Source organism: Pholcus phalangioides, unplaced genomic scaffold (assembly GCF_987345545.1).
Source record: "Pholcus phalangioides strain wild (caught in Gottingen) unplaced genomic scaffold, Ppha-v1.0 ptg000039l_1, whole genome shotgun sequence".
Lineage (NCBI taxonomy): Eukaryota > Metazoa > Arthropoda > Arachnida > Araneae > Pholcidae > Pholcus > Pholcus phalangioides.
In genome coordinates this window covers 9,384,101-9,409,615 of record NW_028301625.1, presented here as the reverse complement: position 1 = coordinate 9,409,615, position 25,515 = coordinate 9,384,101, and the positions used below count along the sequence as shown (strand labels likewise).

The 25,515-nt window shown below is 34.7% G+C and overlaps 1 protein-coding gene across 1 annotated transcript in view; it reads right to left on the bottom strand.

Moving 5' to 3' along the window:
• The window catches only part of LOC149065552 (uncharacterized), a 203,294-nt gene extending 179,078 nt beyond the window's left edge, over positions 1–24,216 (bottom strand). Inside the window, exon 1 of the mRNA XM_089253897.1 lies at positions 24,015–24,216. The gene's annotated coding sequence lies outside the window, so the exon portion shown is untranslated. The remainder of the gene's footprint in view (positions 1–24,014) is intronic.
• Positions 24,217–25,515: the final 1,299 nt, after the last annotated feature.

Below are 25,515 nucleotides of genomic sequence, written 5' to 3'. Positions count from 1 at the left end.
CTCTGCTAAATTCCCACCAATAAGATTTCGTGATGCTGATGAGTAAATTTTTGCACGCAAGTTAAACAGATACTTTTTAAGACTTCCGAAAGGCAGAAAAAATGAAGAATTTGAATCACACAATATATGCAGATGAATTTTTATGCAAATATTAACCAGTAAATAGCGTTATATAACGAAAAGAGATACAAATTTTACTTATGGAGAATAGTTTGATTTTCATATTTCCTTCAATTAGTATTTCACGGAGGTGGTTAAATGTTTCTATTCGCTGTGTGATCATACATTGCTTTTTATTTTATGGCAATTTAATTAATTATTCATAGAATTTTTATTCCTTTCGGCCACTTCATGAATAACTCCGCATATACAAATAAAAAAATCATTCTTTCTTAAAATTTGTGTTTCAACTTATTCTGATATTCAGTGATAATTGTAGGCCTATGTGCATATTCAATAGGATAAGCAAGGTAAATGTGCAAAGAACTATCCCACTTGAAATTGAAATCATTTAACCTTGTAATTTTGTGTTTCATGAAGTTTCGCCCCTTTACGATCACTAAAAAAAATTTCGTCCAATCGCCAGTGGGATAAATTCCATCCAGTTATTTGTGTTTTCTTTCATTCTTAAAAATTTATTATTGGAACTAAAAGTAATTTTTACGTTTAAAAAGCTTTGCACGCTACTTGACAATAGCATCGGAAATATATAAATAAATTCGTTCAGAAACGTTTGTCTATAAATGGAAAACTTTACATGTATATAAATTTGTTTTCACAAGGCAGGTTACGGATATCGCCTACAATAACACCCACTTAAACTGGTAAAAAAAACAACTCAATTTCGAGAAATGGTTAACTTTATTGGAAACAGTTGTAATACAGGCGACGCGACGTAAGTAAATCGTGATAACAGTGAACTGGATCCGAGGCCTGAACACAATGAAAGGTTCTTCTAAAAGATGGGGAAGTTTTTTTTTTTTTTCAACAGTTTTCTTAACAGGATAAACTGAATGATCTAGAAACATGCGATTTCCTTCACCTAAAACCTATAAAATGTTCGATAAATTGCATGAAGACTATAGCATTCATGGTAGTTCGATCTAGCAATAAAAGAGAAGACATTTACAATTCAAAATCCGGTACGCTTGCCTGATTACCATATTTCTCTATTGAACAGCTCGGATATCTTTGGACGTCAATAGAGTTTAGTCGAGACCAAAACGAAAGCCGAAGATTCGATGGCTTCTTGTAGGTATTGAATTTCCCCAAGAAAGATTATTTATAGCTGCTGGAATGTGTAAACACACCAAGACTTGCTCTTCCCGAATTTAGAATATTACGAAAAATATTTACCAACCTGTTTTAAGTAACACGAGTGACAGCTGCTAAAATCTCAGGACAGTATTTACTGAGGTCTTAAGAAGCAAATCACTTCATCTTTCTTGCAGATACCTCTAAGCATTTTTGTATTACACACTTCATAGAAATATATAAGCGTTTCGGGAGAAAAGCTTCACTAAAAGATGAACGCCAGATAGCTTATATGTTTTCCATATTGATCACAAACGCATATGTGATTTTTATTGAAAACGAACCCTTTTCTCTGTTTTCGTAAATATGTTGTTTTGGTTTTTTTCATTATTCTTCCTCATAATCGAATGCGATTATTGGATATTGATTATTTGGAAATAATACAGAACCTAATCAACAAGACTGCATTGATTCTCCGTGGAAAAAAATGCAAAAGATGTCAATAGTACCATAGTATCAGTGACAGATCAGTCAGTTAACGTTTTTATTTGGCGGTGTTGCTCTCAAAAAAAGCAGCATGAGCTTCTTATATTTTTCAAATAAAGGAATTTTATATTTTGAGCTCATTCCGGCATTGGTGCTTCTAAATGCCTCTTATGGCCGTATTCACCGATATGGTTTAAACTGTAGTCACCATTTTTGGATAAGAGATCAATATAGGTTGGTTAAAAACCTGAATTTAACCAATCCGTGTCGATCTCTTATCAAAAAATTGTGACTATAGTTTAAACCATGTCGGTGAATACCGCCCTTAAAGATTCGATTTTTACTTGTGAGCTGTTCATGAAGTTTCTATAATTAACAGAAAAATGGTTCAAAGGTACACAAGTCACCTATTTCTTGAATGATATTAACTCCTGCATTCCGGAGGGAAACACCATGTGTGGAGGAGACATTGCTGTGCATTCTTCAACAATGATAAAAAAGTAAGTTGGCAAAAAGTAAATGTCGCTTCTATACTATTCAAATCTATATAAATCATATAAATTAAGTGTGTTCCCTGAAGTACAAAATCCCATATTTTTTTCTAAATATTGACCATAATTTTTTTTTGCCATTCACAATAGCATTAAGGGTACCTCACTTAATGTATAAAGGTACAAAAAATTTTCTCTTGGTTATTTCCATGCTTGCCAATTGAAGGGATAAATATTATAAGTACATTTTTGTTTATTAGAACACCTTCTGAATCTTGTAAATGACGTTTTTGACTATTTGTCATCGCGAATAGCTAAACAATCATATCTCGGACCAATAATTCAAACTTCATAGCTTCCTAATGGCTTAATCAAGCTTCAAACAGCAGTGCATCGGAACGATATCTATTCATCTTTACGGCTTAACGCGCCAGTAGTTGAGAAAATTTAATCAATTCATGAGTACTCAATAATGGATTTCGGGATGTCGTTTCAATAGGAGAGAGTTCCTGAAGTTTTCAAACAGAGCCTTTTCAGGTTTCGCGCGAAATGCCAATGATAGTTTACGACGAGTAAAGACGCAAGGAATGCAAATTAAATTCGAACGGAAGTTGGGATATATCAAACATGAGTGAGATATGAGGCTTATGAGTTGGACAAAGCTTGTCAGAACTCCGGTGGAGAAATTGCTTCCGTCGTGAATTGGATGCCTTCGATTAGGAGATATCTCATTTTAATTGACCTATACAATCGCCTTTCACTACATTATATGTCCTTTTTATATCTATTGCAATAATCCATATCTTCTGAGAGATCCTTACAACGGGAGAAGTTACTATTTATAACTTTAATCTGTATAGATGAAAAATCTCTGTCATTAAAATAGTAGATGAAGATCAAATTTAAAACACACTGACCATCTGAGAGTGAGTTCTACTCAGACTCAAATTATTTTGACAATGTTCTGAAATGAATCTTAAGTATGGCTACTTCTCGAAGTGAAAGCCATTCAAAGCTTTAACAATCGTAAGATTAAATAATAGGATAATTTATAAAATCTTTGATGCTGTGTTATACAGGCCGAATACTTAATTCCCCTCGCCAAAATTTACTGGTGAACCGTTGATCCTAAAGGCATACTTTCAATTTAAAAAAAAATTATCCAAATAACTTGTAGAACTCAAATATGTCATTCATGCTGTAAAGGGTTGTATAGTTATTAGAATAAAAAAAAGTTAACTTTATATAAGGCCACCCTGTCCTCAAAAACCGAATGAAATAGTTGTTGGCCTGTCTCTCCTAAGGCCGCCAACAAAGGAAATTCCACATTTCTAAGTGCGTTATTCACTGAGATACATGATTTTCAAAATCCGAGGAAAGTTGGAAAAGAACAGCATAAGTAAGGGGAAGAAGCGTTTCCCGTTAGTTTTTCATGTTCTTTCCCAACTTTCCTCCGATTTTGAAATCAAATATTGCACTTAGAAACGTAGAAATTTTTTTGTTGGCCTCAGGAAAGACAGGACAACAGCTTTCTAATTGGGTTTTGGAGGACAGGGTGTCCATATAAAAAGTTGTTTTTGTCATTTTAATAACTATACAGCCCCTTCCAGCATGAATGACGCATCTGAGTTCTACACGTTGTTTGGATAATTTTTCTAACTGTTTTTTCTAATTTAATACTGATAATTTTTCTAATTCCATTTTTGACTGACATTTTTGTTGCGTTTGAGCAACGCTTTGTTTAAAAAAAATTTCAATTAATTTTTAAAACAATTTTTATATGAAAAAAATTAACATTTAAATAAATTAACATAACATGGGAATTAAAAGATCTAATGAGTGCCATAATATTTTGAAAAATTTGTTTACAAAGAAATTTAATTTTTTATGACTTTACAAATATGAAATTTTATCTTGATTTTCAATCGAGGAAATTTTTTTCCCAGGACAACAAAGAGAAATAATTAAAAAAAAAATAGTTTTTTCTTAACTTGCTTTTGTCACATGACACACGAGAGATTTTTCAAAATTATAATTAATAATTATCTTAATTAGGTAAATTAATTCATAATCATTAAAAATTAATTAATTGTATATTTACATTAATTACAAAGAAAAACATGCTAAATTAGTATATCCAATTTTTTAATACTTCCCAAATATGTTATTTAACCAAACAATTACCGTGTATAAAAAAATTGCGCAGTTTAGTCGTGAATTGGAGTAGTGTGGACAAAAATGGGCTAATTGGAAGTATGCCACTAAGACCAAGTAAAATGCGGCAGGGAAATCAGGTAAAAATCCTGTATATACACTAACAGAACGATATTTGGTAGCTTTTGATTTCACGACATTTCTGAATTAACATTAAAATTGGAATTAAGATGGGGAAAAAAAATGGTAGGTCGTATATTTTGAAGGGATGAAATCGTTGAGTTCTGAAGAAAGAATGGGTGTTAAACAATCTTTTCAAAGTATTGTTTTAATTCAGTTTTCAAAAAAATTATAAAAAAACCAACTTTTCTGTGGGAAACATGGTAAAAAAAAGCTGGCTATAAACTATAGGCATTATTTTTATCAGTGTATTAAATGACAGATGTGTGGCAAGAAAATTATCAAATGATTAATAAGTAAATGCGCTGAAGTGTCAAAATAATTTAAAACTTGGCATCTTTAAATCAACGTGCAAGTTGGAGTATTTTTAATGGTTTGTTCTCTCTCTCTCTCTCTCATGACCTATACCAGTGTTTCCCAAAGTATGCACTATGGCTTCCTGGTGGGTGATGGAATGGTAAAGGGGGGCGATAAAAGCTCTACAGGTTTAACATAAGATCCTATGGGTTCGCTTGAACAGGGGGAGGCGATGAGAGAAAACAAAATTTGAAGAAGTGCGCGATAGAACAAAAAGTTTGAGAAACTATGACCTATACATACATTTCGAATCTCACCGCAATTTCAAGAAGACCATTAAAATCATGCAACTCACGCAATTAGATATTGTGATTGTATTGACTATCCTGATATCTTGCATTTTCACGCATTTGCTATTCCGGTCGCCCCATATTAGCCTCAACAAAACTTTGCCACTTTAAACACAATCTTCAATCATTATTTAAGTTAATGAATTAATGAGCATGGTAGAGATACAGGGGTAAGGTAAAGCCGACTGATATCTAATGTATTTGCGTATACATGAATTGGTATCATCACCATCGTGCTCTCCCCCATCAATTATCATGCCCCCCAGATTCTCAAGTCTATCTCCGCCTATGTTAATGAGATCTTTGATATTAACTTAATGAGCCATACGTTTCTGGAGACCGTATCTTCAGAAGTATATAGACTTGGTTGAAAGAGCGCAAAGAGCCACTAGAGCACTGGCGTATGCAAGGCTTAAGGTATGAAGAGAGGCTTGACTTGTTGAATATGTTTGAATTCGTTAAATATGTTTCCTGGGGAACAAGTAGGCATCGTTGAGATAGGATTGAAGTTTTTAAGATTTTTAAGTGGATTGATGTGACGGATCATGAAGTATTGTTATACCGTCTTTCAAATGTTTCCACTCGGGGACACCAGTCTCGATTAGTTAGGGATAATATTCCATGCTGTTATGTTATGTTGTGTGGCGGGAAGTTTTTCCCCTACAGGTTGTAAATGTATGGAGTGGCTTATCTTCTGATGTCGTGAATCCCTCCACGATAGATACCTTCACGAAAAAATATAAGATAAGTGGAAGTAATCGAGATTCGAGAGGCTATCCATATTTGAAGAAAGACAACCATATTTCTATGGTCAGATATTTTAATTATTTTGTTACTTTCTGGCTTATCAGTTTTGGGTAGATGTATTTAGAGGCTATGACAACCATAATTTCGTGGGCTTTTTTTTCTAATGCTATTTGTTTTTATATATTTTTGCTTTCCTCTTTTTTAGTTTTTTTCTTTCTAGCCACCTTCTTGGATAATTTTCCCGTTTTTATTTCCAATTTTGTATTTGTATTTCATTTTCTGGCTATATGGGAATAGTATGCTACATCTGTAGACAAAACATCATAGCTATAGATAAAAGCAGTAATCTTATACTACATTTTCCGTACACGCATCGTAACACATAAAATGCATATAATGGACATTCTTGAAATCAAAGTCAAATGAGTGAGAGAGAGAGAATGCTGTCTTACAAAATATATTTCTTATCATTTCTCGAGAAATATTTTTATAAGCGAATAAAATGGGAGAAACAAACATCACTTGACACCATATCTTATATTTTGTGAAATTTAAAAATATAAATTCGGATGTCATCGGTGAGAGAGATGAAAGTTATTTGATTACATAAGAAAACTCTATATTTATTTATTATTTTCCTAGCGTCTTAAGTTTAATCGATTTGACGAGAACCTTGTGTCGTACCACGTTCATCCCGAAAAGAAACTAAATACTAATCACACACATTACATCTTATTCTTTTCAAAATTTTTCAAATATAAGGAAAATAATTCAATTCGTTGGCGTATGAAACGAATTTATAAAATATATAATATTGATTTCTATTTCAACTCACCCAAACAAATTTTATTTTACACAGTAAAATAATGTTGAATTTTAAGTAATACTTAATTCCTGCGATCATATCCCAATTTATTATCCACTGTATTGATTTTCATGTTTTAACAAAAATATTTCATATTTATGTATGTAAATTCTGTTAAATGTCATTTTTAAATATTGGAGATCAACGCATGATTAAGTAATGTGACTAAAACAATGTGACACCTGTAAGACACGACATGGTATGTGGATGATTTTGAAAAGAACACATATGATGGCAGATTCTATTATAATTTCACATACACGAGGTATTCCCTCATTCTAATAAATTTTTCTAATTATGATGAAATACAGCAGTGAAAATTTTATAACTGGACGGAAGGAGTTGCCCATCAGAATATTGGCATCCAAGAGAAAACTAATCATACGGATTGCTAGAGGCGAGTGGCGCTCTAATTAAATTAGTTAACAAGCGCATCGAACCCTTTACGATATTTTCAAGAGAATATTATGTGACTTGTGTTCTCGTTTGCCCAAGGACAGTGTCACGGACTTATGCACTGCCTTGCAATAGCGTTTGAATCGGAGATCCTAGCAAAAGCGCTAAAATGTTGATGTTCCATGAAGCTATAGCAGCTGTAACGAAGATATGCAACAATAAACATAACAAGCGTTAATGGAATTAGAAAACAAAGACTTTGTTTCATTTCTGTCATGAAATAATTTCAGTTGCATATGGATAAACCATTTGAAATTTTGAAATAAAATTAATAAGTGGCTTAAAATGAAACTCGTACGCATGTAAATACTTCATGCCCCAGCTTGGACTGCAATGTTATTGCTAAATATGTTAAGTGGAAGATATTCGATGAGAGTTGAGCTTAATGTTTCCTTCTTGAAACTTTATTTTGAAGCTATTCCTTTAAATTCATGTCTTGAATTTGTTGCTGTTTAATTGACGGAATTAAAAGTCATGTTTACAAACCTTTGAGCCAATAATAATTAAAACGAGACTCATGTTCAATCAGTGAATATATTAAACGTTCATATATTTTCAATTACATACGCTTTTCATACCATATGCAGGGTAACTCATGAAGTGTCTTCTAAAATAAATAGTAAAACCTTGATAAAAACTTAATAATAAACTAATAAAAAATTATATCAGCCGGCATTTTATAACTAGAAAATATGGTAAGCAATGGTTGAAGTGGATAGACGGAAATAATGTGATATCGGAAAACCAGCGAGGATTCAGGAAGGGGAAGTCATGTGTTCTCCAACCTCTTTGGCTTCTATGATTACGTTGTTGGTGAAAGCTTTGGGTGAGGGCAAAAATGTAGATGTGATTGATTTCCAGAAGGCATTCGATCGGGTCCAACATAATGCTCTTGAAGGGTGTACGTGAGATTGGAATTGGGGGCAACTAATTGAATTGAATAGAATCGTGGTTGCGAGATAGGTCACAACGGGTTATGGTGAAAGGGGAATTATCTGAGTGTATAGGTGTCAATCTTCCTTGTAAGAGTCCCTCAAGGAATTGTCCTTATCTCTATTCCTTTTCAAATTTTTATAGGTAAACTCGATCAGGGTACCAATGGGACCGTGAACAAATTCGCAGATGACGTGAAGCATATGGGGTTAGTAGGAAATCAAAGCGAAAGGGAAAGCTTCCAGACGAACTTGCATATGATTGCATCATGGGTTAACGATTGGAGCATGACCTTTAGCGTTGACAAGGGCATGGTTGCTCATTTTGGTTCGAATAACCTACGTTTTTACTTAGGAGTTGAATGGCGTCACTATCCCGGATGCAAGTAGGATCACCGATGTGGGAATTCTCATTGACGAGCGGCTTAGGTTTTTGAACATTGTTCATCGGTGGTTAAAATAGCATACAGAATGATCAGTTTCATTCTCAAAAAAGGTCTGTTAAAGTTCTTCTAATGTGATTCTTCCATTTTTCCGGGGCTTAGTTCTTCTTTCTGGACTGGAGTATGCCGTTAGGTTTTGGAGACGATACTTACAGAGGGGAATTGACTTGGTGGAGGAGGGCGCAGAAAAGAGCTAGACGTACTCTTGATGGCAAACGAGGCTTAAGATATGCAAACACCAAACATGGCCCTCGCTCTGTCCCTTGTGGAAGCTTGAGTTATGAAGAGAGACTCCATTTTTCCAAAATGTTTACATTGGAACAGTGCAGATGTCGTGGGGATATGATTGACGTGTTTAATATTTTCAACGGGATGGATAAGATGGACCATGAGTTATTAATACATCGTCAATCAACTGCTCCGACAAGGGAGCACAAATATCGATTGGCAAGGGAAAATTCTAGGTCGTGTTGTTACAGGGATTTTTTCTCCAAGTGTTGTGAATAAATGGAACAGCTTAACCCTCTGGGGTCGTGAATTCTAACAAGATTGATACGTTTAAAAAGAAATATACGGTAAACGTATTGGGATAAATCGAGAAACTGTCCATACTTAGATGAGACATCCATATTTTTTATGTGCATATTTTTTCGGACAATTCATTAAGCATTTTATCTGTTGTGGCCTCTGTATTTGTAATTAGTTAAATGCTTTAAAGAACAGTTCTTGTTATAAAAGAAATTACTTTAGGTTGATGAATTAAGTACATATTTATGTCTGTTTTATTTGCAACCATCGAAATTCCTTTTATTAAAAGAAATTACCGTAATAATATAGTTATACTGTATATAATAAGGTATAAACTAAGAAACATGATCAGCGGAAACGTGACATCGTAATAGTGGCATCTGCATAATGTATTAAGGTGAAAATTTGAATTTTCTCTACCAACACCCCCCCCCCCCATCAAACAATGTCAACCAGTAACAGCTGTGCTTCGCTTCATAAGGATTTTGTAAAATATCAATGATTAAGACTCTTGATTTTTTTGTGATTTTTACGTGTTAAAGTAACTAAAGTCTAAAACAAAACTTTTCAAGACTTTCTCAAGAAAAATATAAAAACATGAAGAAATTGGATCGGCAATGTCTTGGCAAATGCTTATCTGAATGTTACGATGAAAACTTTTTTTAGTACGTGATCAGGCCGTGATTTTTTACTATTTTACATTTTTACGATTGAAGCCATACAAAACGTAACCTTTATATTTCTCGTAATTGAAATTTTATGGAAGTGAAACTATCACAGGTAAATTTCTCTTTTTATGATGATCATTTTTTTTTTTTTTACATTTTATCTCAATTCCACACTCAACCATGACATTTTTATTCTTTTTGCGTACTCTTCGTGAAATACCCTGTATGAGATAAAGGAACAATTTGACGAGAAAACGCAGCCAATCTTCAAATGTAAAACATACAATTTTTGTGTGGGTATGTTTAATGTATACAGGCTGTACTGTGCATGTATGCATTCCTCCAGAATTGCCAGAAACGGAAGGACATCAAATTCCTAACATCCATTGCAACATGGTGTCATCTATGTCATATCCATTCACATATGTGTGCGAAAAGAGAGGAATGCTTAGTATGCCATTGTATTCGATAGCGCACTGTTGGCGACATGCTTTTAGATGGTTCTTTCAGGAGGTTTTTATTTTCCGTTGCACGTTCCAGTATATTGACAATCGCCTTTTTTTTCCATCCTGTACGAGCCTCCATCTGCAGAAAGTGAATTAAGTGACCGAGGTTGGGGTCGACGTGACGGCTTGCAACGGAGACGTGATCAGAATGAATGATTAGACAGAGCCGATTGTGAAAGGCTAAATAATAAAAGCTAACTGTGCGACCAGTCTCTACTTTAAAGGAGAGACTTTTCTCTAAAAAAGTGGAAATGGACAATGATACAAACACCTTTCTGCAGGGCGACCACTCTTATCGTTGTCCAATGGCTATTTCCTGAACTGTTGGCTTTAGAGAAAACTTTCAATTAGAAAAGTGTTTCAAATGATGTCCCAAATCATCTTAAATGCCGTTCTAATGAAAAAAACATAAGTAAAAACTTACAAAATTTAAATTTTCATACGGTTCCCTCCATCTTCCAACTTTCAATTAGAAAGTTGTTCCTCTTACTCTCCAAAGGTCAATAAAAAAATTCCATGTTTCTAAGTGCAATATTCGCTGAGTTATTTGAATTCAAAAACGAGAAAAAGGACGAAAGAACAGCATAAATGAGAGAAGGAGCATTGTCCTTTAGTTTATGCTGTTCTTTCTCCCCTTTTTCTCTGTTTTTTAATGCAAATATCTCAGCGAATAATGCATGGTTTCAGGAGAGACAGGGCATACGTTAAAGTTCATTTAGCTTCCTTCTTAGGAGAGGGGGTTATGCATGGTTATCTCAATATCATGGATCCTCAGGTAAAGAGAATGATGTTCTGGAATCCCATACACTTAAGTACATATTAACACGCTAACATTTTAAAATCATAGTACCAGATCTGAACGTGTAGGCTCGTTATGGGTATGAGGCCTTAGAACATGCCCACATTTGCCCAAGGCTGAAGATGGCTCTGGTTCTATGGACAGCTCTGCTGATTCTGAAAGTAATCGAATTTTTTCCCACCATATTCTACTTAAAAGTTTTATTTCTTCACAGCTCTCTCTCTCTCTCTCTCTCTCTCTCTCTCTCTCTCTTTGCCGCCTTCAGCACTTGTAGTGGCTCCCATTCCATCTGATTTTCACCCGTGTCCCCTTAGAATTCCAGGAATAATATAGAATCTCCGCTAATATCCCAGGACCAAAAGCGAGCAATATGGTTCCAAGTTGAGAACCACTGCTAGAGAACCATAAGTATAGATTTACTTGTTCATATTTTATATGATAAAACACTAGTTATGTTTCTATGAATTTGTACGAAACCACTACTTATTTGCATTCTTACTATTAAATACTATAACTATAAGCATGCTCTACCGTCAGGCTCTCTTTTACAGATGGTGTCAAAACGATCATAGAAATATGACTACAATAAAGATGGCAGCACTGAAAAATCAGACGCTACACTAGATTCGCACTCAGACTGTTAGGGGGTCGTTCAAGTATTACGTAAGCAAATTTTTAGCCACGTTTGACCCCCTCCCCCCCTTGTCAGCAAAATTTCGTCATCAGCTCTGCCCCTCTGAATCCAACTCATATTTTCATAAAAGGTGGTTGATGACGTAAGCATTATCCAAAACCCCCCTCCCCCTTGTCATCAAAAGTCAGCAAATCGGAAACCCCATCCCCCCCCCCCCATCGATGATGACGTAATACTTGAACGGCCCCTAGGTACGCACTTTGTTCCAGACTCAGCCTGGGCCGGAAAAGATCTCGGCAACGAGATAAGTCCGGTGGCCAAGAGTCCTAACGTTTTTAGTTCATCCATTCAAGAATATTACTGCAGCAAGAAGGTATGGTAGGATCGTGTACATAAACTACGTGCCGTGACAAAAATGATGGGAAAAGACACTCTCATTGCCTGATTTTAATTCAGACATTTTTAACACGTTTTCGAAGACAAATGTTAATTTTTGTTTCACTGGTTTCGGCCCTGCAATGTCTTCAGAACCCATTCCATCTGATTGAACATCGTGGTCTGAAGCCATAAAAAAAAAATAAAGTCAGTGTGGGGATGAAGAAGGGGGTAGTCTACTGTCAATTGCCATTGTATTGGATCAGTTGGTTTCTGAAAGCAAATTGGCATGCCATCTGTTGTGGAATACGGAAAGACTTATCTCATCTTTGGCCTATGACAGCCTTTTCCAATGCTGTTCCCACGGATCAGATGTGGTCCGCGACGATGGCAGAGGTCCCCCGTAAAAATTGAGGTGGGAATTATGAGGGGTTTTTTTTTAAAAATACGAAGTTTTGTGCAAAATCAAAATTTCAGGTCGCCTTGATAAGAGTTATCCATTGTAGTGGATAAGCTTGATTGGTTTTTGAAAACAAATTCGGGTGACATCTGCTGAAAAATATTAAAGACTTGCTGCAGCTATGGTCTATGAAGTTTTCCCAAGGTGATATTTGCGACGTACTCTTGATTCCAATGCCCTAATAATATCCTCTCTAGACAATAATATACGAAAAGGCCAAATAATTCAGTTACTGCCCAACATTGTTGCCAGCAATCACAGAATTTCGATTTTGAGAAATCCTTCGTATTTCAAAAAAAAAGCAACACATCATTCCGACCTGAATCATGTCGAATCAAAACTTGCAACGATTTCCCCGTAAACGATGGACGAACTACACCACCTTCAGCTTGGGGGAAAATGGGCTGACCATATGGCAACGAGAAAAGTGCGAGAAAGTATGATCCCAGATAGGTGAAATGCTGGAAACTGTCAATTCTCGTTAACAAACTTTGCCAAAGAAAAGCAAAGTTGCTAATTGTCGTCAAAAATGGTGCCAAAGAAAAGCAAATTTGCCAATTGTCGTTAAAAGTGATGCCCAAAAATCAAAATTGTCAATTACCCTAAAAACTGCCGAAAAATCAGAAACGGAAATGAAAAAAATCGCACAAAATTTAAATTTTTACGAAAAAAAAGCGTTAACATGAAAAATATCGACATAAGTGATAGACATTCATATTTATAGTCGAAATTATCATCATAATATAATGTACAATTTAAGGAAATAATTCAATCTTTGATTTCAGTAAAAATAATAATAATTCAACTACGCTGTGTTCAAAATACAAGATATGATTATTAATGTTTTTTTCTTCTTAGTATCACATTCTAGTTATTTATCAAATTCTGGCATTCATATTAATGCAATAATTTTCATTTTCAAGCCTGAAGTCATTTGTTTCTTATATTTTTAATGCAAGATGTTTTATTCCCTCTTCTTATATAATATACATTCTGTGTTTTATTCTAATTTAAATTCTAAAGTCAGTGATTTTCCAATTAATTGCAAATAGTTTTATTTCAAATAGTTAGTTGTTTGGAAGTTGATATTTTTCTCCAGATAATGAAAAGAAAATGCGGTGTTTCGCATTTTCTTTCTAGCCTTTTCGATAATTTCGTGGAACAGCAACATTCCTTACACATCAAGTGGTGGCAATACCAAATTAGCTAATTTTCGGCTCATGTTAAATGATCGCTTGACTCCCACGTCGTTGTTGAAGTAGATAGTGGTGTTGGGAAGCGATGTGCAATGAATGGGGGCTTGAAAGCGAGTAAAGCCTGACGATGAATAATGTTGCTGATTTTCTTCGAGTAATTATTGCCGACACCGCGGCTATAAATTTCTACCGGGTTTCTGGCTTCCGAAAACGAGAGACGTTCGTGATTAGCAAGAGAAAAGACGTGACGCCAACTCAAAGATGGGCTCATATCCAGATTCTTATGTAATTTTCAGTGTTTTGCTCTCTGAATAGCTTATAAGTGATACAAGAGTGCGTGTTTCAGTCAAAAAATATCAGGGCAAACATAGAACCTGTTCAGAATATTATATCTAAATAAGATTAAAATACTCATTCGGAAGCGTGAAACAAGCTTTTCTGGTCGAAAGTGGATTATATATAAAATATTTCCATCCGCAGTAGGATGTGACGAAAATATTTCTCCCAAATAGCAAGACGTTACAATATCACCTACTTTGTTACTTGATGTTATGATACAGTGGAACCTCGTTTACACGACGTTTAAGAAACCGAGTAAAAACGTCGTATAAATGTGTAAGTCGAATAACTGAGACTCTTTTAAAAAAATGACTCCTACCCCTCTCCCTGAGGCATACAAAATATTATAAAATTCAATGAGTTTAATTGCATCGTCAATTCTTTCATAAAAAAGTATATTTCAATCACACTTGAAGAGAAAAAAATTAAATCACATTTCAAACCCCTTAAAGAAAAACAATTTAGCAGGATATAACCTTTGGCACGACATTGTACCAAAAAATTACAACAAAATCTTCTCCAGATGGGAAAATTTCTCGTCTTGGACTCATTTTTTCGGCAGTAGATGATTTGCAACCACTTCGCCTTTGATTTAATTTCTCTACTTTATAATCGTTTTCAAAGTTTACGTAGAGATAATCAACTGTTTAGCAAGACCAACTTTTCGTCATTAATTTCAATTTCTTGTCGAATTCTTCCATAAACAATTTCCAGTTTTTTAGGGAAAGCTCTTTTTATTTTCTCGACATTACGAACGGCGGACATATGACCGTCAAAGCAATCGAAAAACAGTTTCTTTGTTACTCTCCGCATCTGCTTGTTCTCAGAAACAAGCAATAAACAAATCACTTAAATTTCCACTCTAAATGGATAGGCAATGCACTGGTTATTCTGTTATACGTCAGGAATCACCCTGAAATGTATGGCGTATGGCTTTTGCTGTGACAATGTACAAGAAAAACTGTTGCAACAACGCGTTTTCACTGAATACAAAAACTGTGCGCATTTGATAGATATATAAAATGGCGATTTTTTTAAAAAGATTCGGAGTTCGATTTGAAGTGAAAACGTTGAATAATTGAGAGGCTTTGCGTCGAATAAATGGATTTTAACATTATAATATATAGCAACCAATTGAACCAATCGGAGACAAACCCAGATCGCCTAAAGTACCAAAGGATGTTTAGAGGTGTCGCGAGTTCGATACCCAGTTCATCCTTGTCAGAAAACTTTCCTGACACAGGGGTAGAACAGAAACTACGAGCGACATCACCACAGAAAAAATTGCCACCGCATGGAGCGCACCAACCTCTTGATGAGCATAAAAAACAAGCCTGCCGTTTGGAATCGGCAATAAATCGTAGGTCCGGTCTAAAAATTTGCCCTCGTGTGCAGAAAATGACCGTGGTGCGACAAAAATGATCAAATGATCGAAGATAAACGTCGTATAACTGAGTGACGTATAAATGAAGTCGCACTGTAATTCTTCTTGATACACCAAAATAGTAAATGGTCTGCAGACATGCACTTGAAAAGTTAATGTTTCCTGTATGATGAGAAGTTGAGATCTGTTTTTCTCTGAACGGAAATCGAAAAATCTCAAAATCAATCGTTTCCGGAGAATCGAAACTTGAAGTACTTTTTTTCTCATGTGAAGCAGTTCATCTCAGACAAACCCGACAGAAAGTGGTGGAGATTTTCTATGCTTTATCGCAGTATTTTCCCCCTTAGGAAATAGAAAAGTGCATGTACTCGTAAAGTTACTCGAAACTATGTTACAAAAGAGTTTTATAGATGTTTTTTACATTCAGAAATTGTATTAGAATGGAACTGCTTAGTGTGTGTCACGAATTACGATACTTCTTTAATGTACGACATGTTCCATGAATGCTTTTTAAAAGTCTGAGGAGCACCCCGCCCCCAAAGTGATTGTGGTTACTTGAAAGAAACTAACAAAGAACTGAAGTAAGAGACCCTTTTTTTCACTTTATACGTACATGCCTTCAAGAAAGAAATGGCAAAACATCGCTACACGTACATGAATAATAGCAGATATTACGACCCGATTAGGATATTGCGAACTGAGTACAAACTTTTTATCAATGAGGTAGCCTTCTGACCTCCTACATTGTCTTACAGGTTGATAACGATAACTTTTTGGGGGCGAGTCTGATAAAACCTTAACGTCAAAATATACAAAAGAAAAAAATCCTAACTTAAACCGAACTTCTGATAACTACAAACGAATTTCTTCTCGTATCAGGTCCGTTCCGTACGTTTCAAAAGTGATAACAATGCCTGAATGATAACATTATCCGTGATTCTAAGAGGCGGCGTCGACTGTCAGATATTAGAATTTCGTGGTTCGCTTCTCCTCATAGTTGGTCATATTGCAGTGAAGACTACTCTAAAAAAGTAGATTTTTTTTTCCCCTTACTTCAATAACAACCATTTCAGACACGATGTCCAAATTAAATGTGCATTTTCTCTCAATTTTTTTTCAATTTCAAAATGTTTGTGATGACAGAAATTAGTTCCTTTTTAAAATCATACGTCAATAAAGTTTCAATATCTTTTTATTTTAAAGACGATATTCTATTTGCTGATGTTCGAAGCGAGAGTGATATTTTTATTCAGAAGTCCCCGAAGAGATAGAATTTTTGCTCAATTTATCGTCTGGGATATTTAAATTGCTTGTTTGAACTTCTTTTCCAAGCGATTGCTGTTATTGACTAAAGTTTCACTTAAAGTTACTATGGAATTTGTATTTTTTTCACGATAAATTGTTTGTGGTGTTGTACATAATTGATTGAATTTTAATCAGGGTAATTGGTTTCAAGCCTCTGAGATTATTTTATTCAATTTGTTCAGTTTGTTTAAAAAAATATTTATCACATTGTTTAAAATAGAAAATATGCCATAAAATTAGATTCCTCCCGGGTATTTGATTTTTATTGAAATGATTTGAAAGTTTTCGAATTTTATTTTGTCAACATTAGTATACGAAGATAAATAGTGTATTTCAAATGTCAACATGTATTACATGTTATTTTTCTCCAAAGTTCGTGTCAAAATACGTACATATATATATGCAGTATCGAAATAATTGTTTTGAACATGAAAATATCGTTATGATTTGTGAAAAATATCTTCTTGTGTGTGAATAAATAAATAACAAGAGACACAGAATTCAGAAATTCATTCAACGCAATATATATATATTTGATTTTTGGAAGAAATTTTATTTTCAGACATTACATTTTCATATCATATAAATAACATTTTATCATTTCATACCACTTTGCAGATTTTATTTTCATCATCGTATTTTTGTTTTCTCTTTCAAGAAAAATCAAAGCACGCATGAAGAAAGAAGTCATTCTGGTGAGTAGTCAACATATAAATGTTTTGTATAAAATTTAAGGGGAATAAATTTCAAATAATTTTTCGCAATGGAACCTGGAGTAGCAAATTATCTTTTTGTTTAACGCATGTTAATATGGGATTTAAGATACTGGTGCCAAAAAAGGGTGACGAAATGCTCTAAAGCGGTTGTTCCCAAATATTTTTAGTCGCGGACCCCCGGATATCTTGGAGTCTGCCACGGACCCCCTCCCCATTTAAAGCCGGCGGACCATGAGTTCCCCCCACCCCGAAATGTTGGAAAATGTCTGATATGTAGCGAATAATATGCTTAAATCTATTGTTGTATCACTTTGCATCCCCCTCTTCAGAATTAAATTTCTGGCTACGGTCCTACTCTCCTGCCCCAGCCAATCAATATCTTTGGTTTTGGCAGCTAAATAATAGAAGACATAGCGATGCCATCCACTGGACTGCGAAAGAACTAAAGCAACGTTTCACATTCTTATCGAGAGGTGTTGCCACAAGTACAATTTTTTGTCATATCATAACAATATTACTACTACAGTCTACCAACGACAAAGTGGTCATTTTGCGAGGTAATTCAATTGAAAAAAGTTTTTCTTTCTAAGTAATTTATTAATTTTTTCCACTTAGCATAATTTTTTTTATTCTATAATTAGATCGTGGATCTCCTGTAAGAAAGTCGTGGAGCTCTGGTGGGTCCAGGCATCCCCAATTAGAGACCGCTGCTCTATAGTAACCCAGGTAGTGAGAGTGAAAAAATATATTTTCAACACATACACGTTATGACGTTAGACAGAAGAAGGTAGAATATTTTTCCTTCGTAATTGCCTGTTATTGCGAGAAGAAATTCGTTTGTCGCACCTGGCAACAATGGCATATTTCAGCGACTTCTGAAGTGAAGTAATATTAGCGTTCCCGCAAGCGAATTGCGACCCTGGGTTCCATTGCAAAAAATTGTTTGTGTTGACGTGTACTTACACCCCTCTCATTTCGGCAGTAGATTTCTTGGACAGCCTGTATATGCATTATGGCTTATGATGAAATAGCAGCCATCATATTCCTCAATTTCGATATACATGATGAAACTTATTGCTCAGTCTTATAACACTGCTGGCCATAGAATATGCAACACTGAGATGGAAGTATCCGTTAACCTCCAGATTCATTTCCCCATGAAAATTATTGACACTCCAGTATACATGAGTTACGACCAAAAGCCCGAAATCGATAAGTTGGGGAAAGGGGGAAATTTCATTTTAAGTTTATCCAGCCAATGTTCTAATTTCGGGCTTTGTTCAGTCAGTTCGCGAAGTGTCTGGAGACCTCTGGCCAAAGTCCGAAAAGTTTTTTTTTGGTTACGTAGGGCTACCCTAACAATTAAAGGAATCGGAATATTTTGAAATTGACAGAAGAACACCAAGTCTACATTATTATATAAATAGGTTTTCTCTCTCAAACTTTCTTTCTCTCGTCACATGGAGCTAAACCAACGCAGATAGAATATATTGCCATACACAGTATATCGCACGTTGGCGATAAAAAAATGAATTCGATACTAAGTGGATCGTCTTACATCAGTATATCGGACTTTGGCCAGGGATGTCCAGCCACTTCGCAATTAGCCGGCCAAAACCAGAAAAAAACTCTAGTCATTTCACTTTGGCAAAAATCCTTGGCCAATTCGTGAACTCGCCGCACTTCGGACTTTGACCGTAATATGCAAATACTGTATGCTCGTGTAAGCTGTATAGAAAGTTAGAACAGAAAGGTAGAGTTGTTTCTACAGATTGGAATCAAGTTTTCCTGTTGTTCCCGTCCACAACCGAATGAAAATAGTGTCAATAAAAAACAAATCGCTATTCTATCTGCGCTTATTCGTTATAAATTCTTTAGAAGAATATTTAAAAGGTGCAAAAATGCAGTCTGATAGTGTATCTTCTTCTTCTTTATTATTTTCTATATTTTTGGTATTGTATTTTCGATGGCCAGCAGTGTTATATACATAGGAAACTTCAAATAAAACATAATAATTTATAAAGAAATCTGTACTTAAAGTGTTCGCAACCTGTTTTAACAGCTAATTAACAGAGAACACAGTTTTAATGTATTGTTCCTAAAACAAAATTTTAGAGAGAGAGAGAGAATTTGGACAATCAATTTGGTAAACTTTCACACAGACAGAGCCATTCCAAAACCCATATAAGTATTCTGAATAGCTAAGCCATGGCACAGAATTCGGGTAAAAACCAGAAGTTCTGTTCCATAATCAGTGGATAACTGTACATCGAGTTGTTTTGGTCATAAAATGTGAAATGGATGATGTTGTTCACTGAACACGAATTAAGTGTACCGAACCTTCAATACCTTCAAAAAAATTCCACTTTATCCCTCAGGACAAATAAATGCTGTAGATAATGCGACTGTTTCAGATTAAACCAACAGTATACTGCGAGCCTGATAGTCTTTCAAAAAAGCCATAACGTGTAGAACTAGCTTTACAGGCTAATGGGTGCTCACCTATAGAAATAGGGAGTTCGATTCAGCTACAAAATATACTCGATTCCAGTCGTTTCCAATTCACGTTATATGAAAGGAATATCTGCCCGTATTGACAAACTGTTCGAATGGCATCATAAGAAAACTATCTACAAGCAGCGGCAAAAAATCTCCATTTTATCACGATCTGTTGAAGATTTAAGAGTTTTGCCAATAGTTGTTGTGATGCGTAAAATCTAAGTTCCAGTGGTGATGCGTCTAATGGATGGATGCCGCATGTGTGAAGGAGTTTAAAAACTCATTTAACAGAACCGTAAAATAAAGGTGAACTCGGAAAGAAAAGTCACTTGTCTCCGTCGGGACTCGAACCTATGTCTTCTTGCAACTCTGGCAAGCACGCTACCATGTACACCACTGGAGATACGACCCTGCCTTCCTTATTCCACGCAGTGTGGCGTGAACTTCAAGAAATCGCCCCTAGGTGGAACAATACAGTCTTCCGAGTTTACCTCGGCATAATATTCAGAAAAATGCCAAATTCCTCAATAATTGGCTGAGGAAAAAGTTTCATCGGAACATAAGATAATTGTTCATTTGGGCCAGCAATGCAGATCATACTTTCCCGGAAAGGATCAAAGAATCCATTTCCAAGACACACAAAGTTCTTAAAAAACCCCCACTCATTCCTATATTGACCTTAAGCGTGAAGCCGTAAAAATCTATAAACGTCCGAAAAATTGGATCGAGATTAGAAAAATATATATCGTATATACTCGTGTATAAGCAGAGTTTTTTTGTGGAAAAATTCGTTCCTCAAGTGGAGGGGTCGGCTTATATGCGGGTCAGTTTTTGATGAGAAAATATCGACCCCCGCAATCAGTAGACATTTTTGTAGCAGTGTTCGAGAAACCGGCATTATTGGTATGTGATATGTTCAAACCCCACAGAACCGATGATGTCAAGGCCGAGGCAAAGAAATCGAAACATCATTGGCTTTGATACCACGTAGGCTAACGCGTCGATTGTACAACCTTTAAATGTGAGCATCAACAAGCTTCTCAAAGACAATTTGAGGAATTTGTGGATCGAATGGATGAGTTCCGATGATAAAGAAACTACAAAAAGTGCTGCCTTGAAGAGACCTGACATTGGCCTAGTGCGCCAATGGGTACATGAGGCGTGGAATTCTGTTTCCGCCGAATTATCATCCGATCCTTCAAAAAGTGTTGCATCAGCAATACGATGGACGGAACTGAAGATTATATCCACTTTGAAAGTGGCAATGGCGATGACAGCCCAGATGAGGGTAAAACCGAAGATGCCGCAACCCCTAAGTTGATCTGATGGATTACGATGAGCTTGGAGACTCAGAAGAAATGGATAAAAAAATATGAATCATTTTCTATTGTAAATTTCCGCAAGTTATTTATTTTGCATGAAAATATAAGATTTTTTTTTCTCTAAAATGCATGGATTTTTTGGGGTCGGCTTATACATGAGTATATACGGTATATTTGTCCAGAGTTTTTAATGCGCAACACCCGATTGACGATTTCTGACACAGCTGCAGACAAAACATCCCGTTTTCATCTGAATTCTACATCACCACTTAGTTACCAAGAACAATTATACCGCGATATGATTTTCAAAATTACAAATCGTGTCTTTGGGAAAAAGGTCCGCATCGGCATATGTTCCACAGTATGTGGTAAAAACATACAAACTTATTTTTTCATCTCACGGTAAGCTGTGCATTTTCTCAGAAGAAAATTTAATTCTCATTCGAATACTCTTCCTTTATACTCTACAGACAAATAAATATATTTTAAGGCATAATTGTGCGAAAGCTCAGAACCATTTCTGAATATACGGAATGTAATTTCATTAGTTTGTATTTTCAATGTTATACAATAACATTCATACTCAACTTCTTGCAGAGTATGCTTTTTTCGAAACTAAATTCATCGTACACATCGCACCAGTAAATGCACCGCAAGCCATCAAACTTACGGTTTTGAAAATTTGATTGACACGGCAGATATGCCGTAAAATACGTGAGTTGGTAAGTTGCCATTCCATACGGATTATGAAAAATAGGGTAATAGCACAATCGGCAAAAACCATTCTTCATGTGTTTAGAAATGATGGTTAAAACACAAACGATGGTTTTTGAAACATTCTACAAAAAATTATTTTGAAGAAAAATAGACCACTCAATTGAAATTATTTCATAACAAGATATTTTCCACGTTAATACAAAAAAAATCAAAGACAGTTAATTAATAATTTCCATTTAAAGATACAAGAACACAGTAAACAATAAATAACTCGCATTAAAGGAGTCGGTGCACTAAAATTTGCCAAAAAATGTATTTTTATGTACCATAAACATATTTGCGTTGAACTGCTTTCGAATTTTTCTCAACTTGCACAAAACGTATTTTTAAAATATTTTAATATAAACTGTTGCCAAGCATTTTATTGATGCTAAGGTTTCCCATTAAAATGATCTTTTCTCAGAACTATGTTTTGTGTCAGATGAGGAACAACTTTTTCAAGCACCGCCTCGTTTAAATGCATTGAAACTTCATATCTCTTGGCAGCGTGGTGTTGCATGCTTTAACAAGAGAATTTCTTATTCAAATGATTTCAAGCAGTTTTATGGTATAAAATATGGCTAAATTTCGGTGCGAAATATTGCATATTGTAAAATTTGAAAAAATAAATTTAAATCATGCCAAAATCATGCACCGACTCCCTTTAAGGAATAGCCATATTCTAACGGGTACTCAAACGCTTTTATGTCCAAGCCGGAATTTGGAACCAAGCCTGTCAACCGAAGACATGGTGTGCATCGTCTATGACAGTGATGAACAACCATTTTTAAGCAACGGGCCAAAAAACAAAAAGAATAAATCTTGATGGATCGGGATGTGAACCATTAACAAATTCTGTTATTGATTACATAATTCGAATTTTCAAGCTTGAAAGTGAAATATGCTTCAAATAACTTTTATGCGAATTTATCAGCGCATGTTCAATTTTTTGCATATGCAAAAAAATTTAAACCAATTTCTATTCAAATTATAATAGCTACATTTTGTATACGCAAAAAATTAAACACACACGTTTAAAAGAATTTTTTAAAACACTGAAACTGAAGATTTATATTAGTGTTATTTTAAAATCTGCGGCAGGACGGATAGAACCTCTAAGGGCCGTATTCACCGACATAGTTTAAACTGTAGTCACAATTTTTGGATAAGAGATCAACATAGATTGGTTAAAAACCTGAATTTAACCAATCCCTGTTGATCTCTTATCAAAAAATTGTAACTATAGTTTAAACCACGTAGGTGAATAGCAGGCCGCATCTTGCCCGCGGACCGTAGTTTACCCTTGTCTATGAGATGCAAATTAACAATAATGTACAATGATCGTGAGCAAATCATAGGGAAACATACAGATTCTAAAATGCATTTGATATAAATTTTTAATTAAACACCCTGTTTGAGAATGTACGCAAAGTACATCGAAATGCGCGGAATAGAAAGTTATAAGTTCTTTAAGAATATCTTTGCTTGAAACTAAATTTTCTAATGAAACATACTTTTATTAATCAGAATTGACAGACATCTCAGCATAATAATGTTAGAAAGAAAAAAACAGAGCAGAAACGAAAAAAAAGTAGGTAAGTTTAATAAATGGAGAGAGAAGAGAAACAGCTGCCGCTACGAGAAAAAACTTCTTATTACTTTTATGCAAATCACCTGCCTTAGGCAAAGATTTAACAATCAGTTACGTTAAAGAAAAAATCAATAACATCTTTCAAAAAGTTAGAGATAAATTGCAGATATATCCGCAAAAAATCATTATGCGAATTCAAAAATACTCAGAAATGTTAGTTAAAATAAAATGTGTTATCCTTTAAATAAAATTTGTATTGTAAATAATTTTTTTGTACTTACAGAAACTTCTTTCAACTCGAGCGCTTCTTCAAAAGATGTACGAAACTTGAAAAAGTCGCGCTTTGACCGTCTTTCTCATGAATGCCTTGAGAGAATTGTCAGGACACAACCTGCCTCACAAAGAAACGAGAACAGGACTGAAGAGAGAGTCTCTTTTTCGCTTCTCTTGCTCCGCACCAACTGGCTGTCCGAAGCGAAGTGAGCCGAAACCTCCTGCGTGTTGACTTAAATAGCAACTGCGATCGTATCTCGTTTGAGAGAATAATCGTTAAAATTACGAAAATAATCGTATCTCGTAAATACAAAGAAAAGCGTAGGAATAAAGTCGATATGTATTATTTCCGAATATAAAATACTTTTTTCTTCCGTTATTAAAGTGTCGCGCTTGAAAGAAGAAATAATTGGAAAACATCACACGAATAATTTTGTTTGTGGATCTATATGAGTAGCAAATTGTGTTATTTAGCATTTTCAGTTACGCAGAAATCGGCACAAAAAACAACATTTTCACATTTTCAATTTTTAAATACCATGAAATTTTCAACCTCTAACTGTGAGCGAGTTTTTATTACACGTACATAGAAGTATTTTCAAATATTTTATTATAAACTGGCAGACATTATATAGGCTGTCCCAAATTGTTTGCACGGCAGATATCTCTGAAACCGTTGGCTTCGGAGAAACATAGTTTCAATTAAAAACATTTTTAATCACGTGCAGTTACTCAAAATCTTCTAAATTTCACAAGGGGTCATATAAATGAAAAGATAGAGAAATTAACTTTTTATATAGACCCTATGTGCTAAAACTTCCAATTAGTTAAATGTAAATGTGGCTCTGCAAAGTAATTTAAAAATAGTTTCATATTTTATATACAATATTAACCGATATGCTTCCCTTTGAAGTTTTCAGCATTTATTGCCAAGTATTGAGGGTGTGTCTCACAAATTGAGATATGTAATTTTTAAATCCGAAGTTGTAAAAATCCTGTAATTGACAGAAAATGTAATTGCTAGTTATTGTGAATAAAACATATATTATGTACAGTCCCTAAAAATGGCAACTATTGAGCCATTGAATACAACACAGTGATAAGTTGCCGAAACATACTGGTTTTATATATTTAATATCTCGATAAATATTGAATTTAAAAATATGAAATTTTTGCAAATGATTTTTTTTCAGAGCTGCATAAAAGGTTAATTTTATTATTTTTTATGTATACGACCCTCAACAAATTTTGAGATTTCAAATAACTGCACGTCATTCGAGAACTTTTTGTAATTCAAAGTATGTTTCTGAAGTAAACGATTGCACAGATATCTGTTGTGTGCAACCAATTTGAGACAGCCTGTATATGTAATGTTTTCCCTAAAAATCATTTAAAAAAAAAAACTCATACCACTCGATCAAATGTTTTGAAACTTTGTGTGTCTCATAGCACTAAAGTTTTACATGTTTTGATGAGAGGATTCCTTGTAACAGTGATTTGGAGAAATTT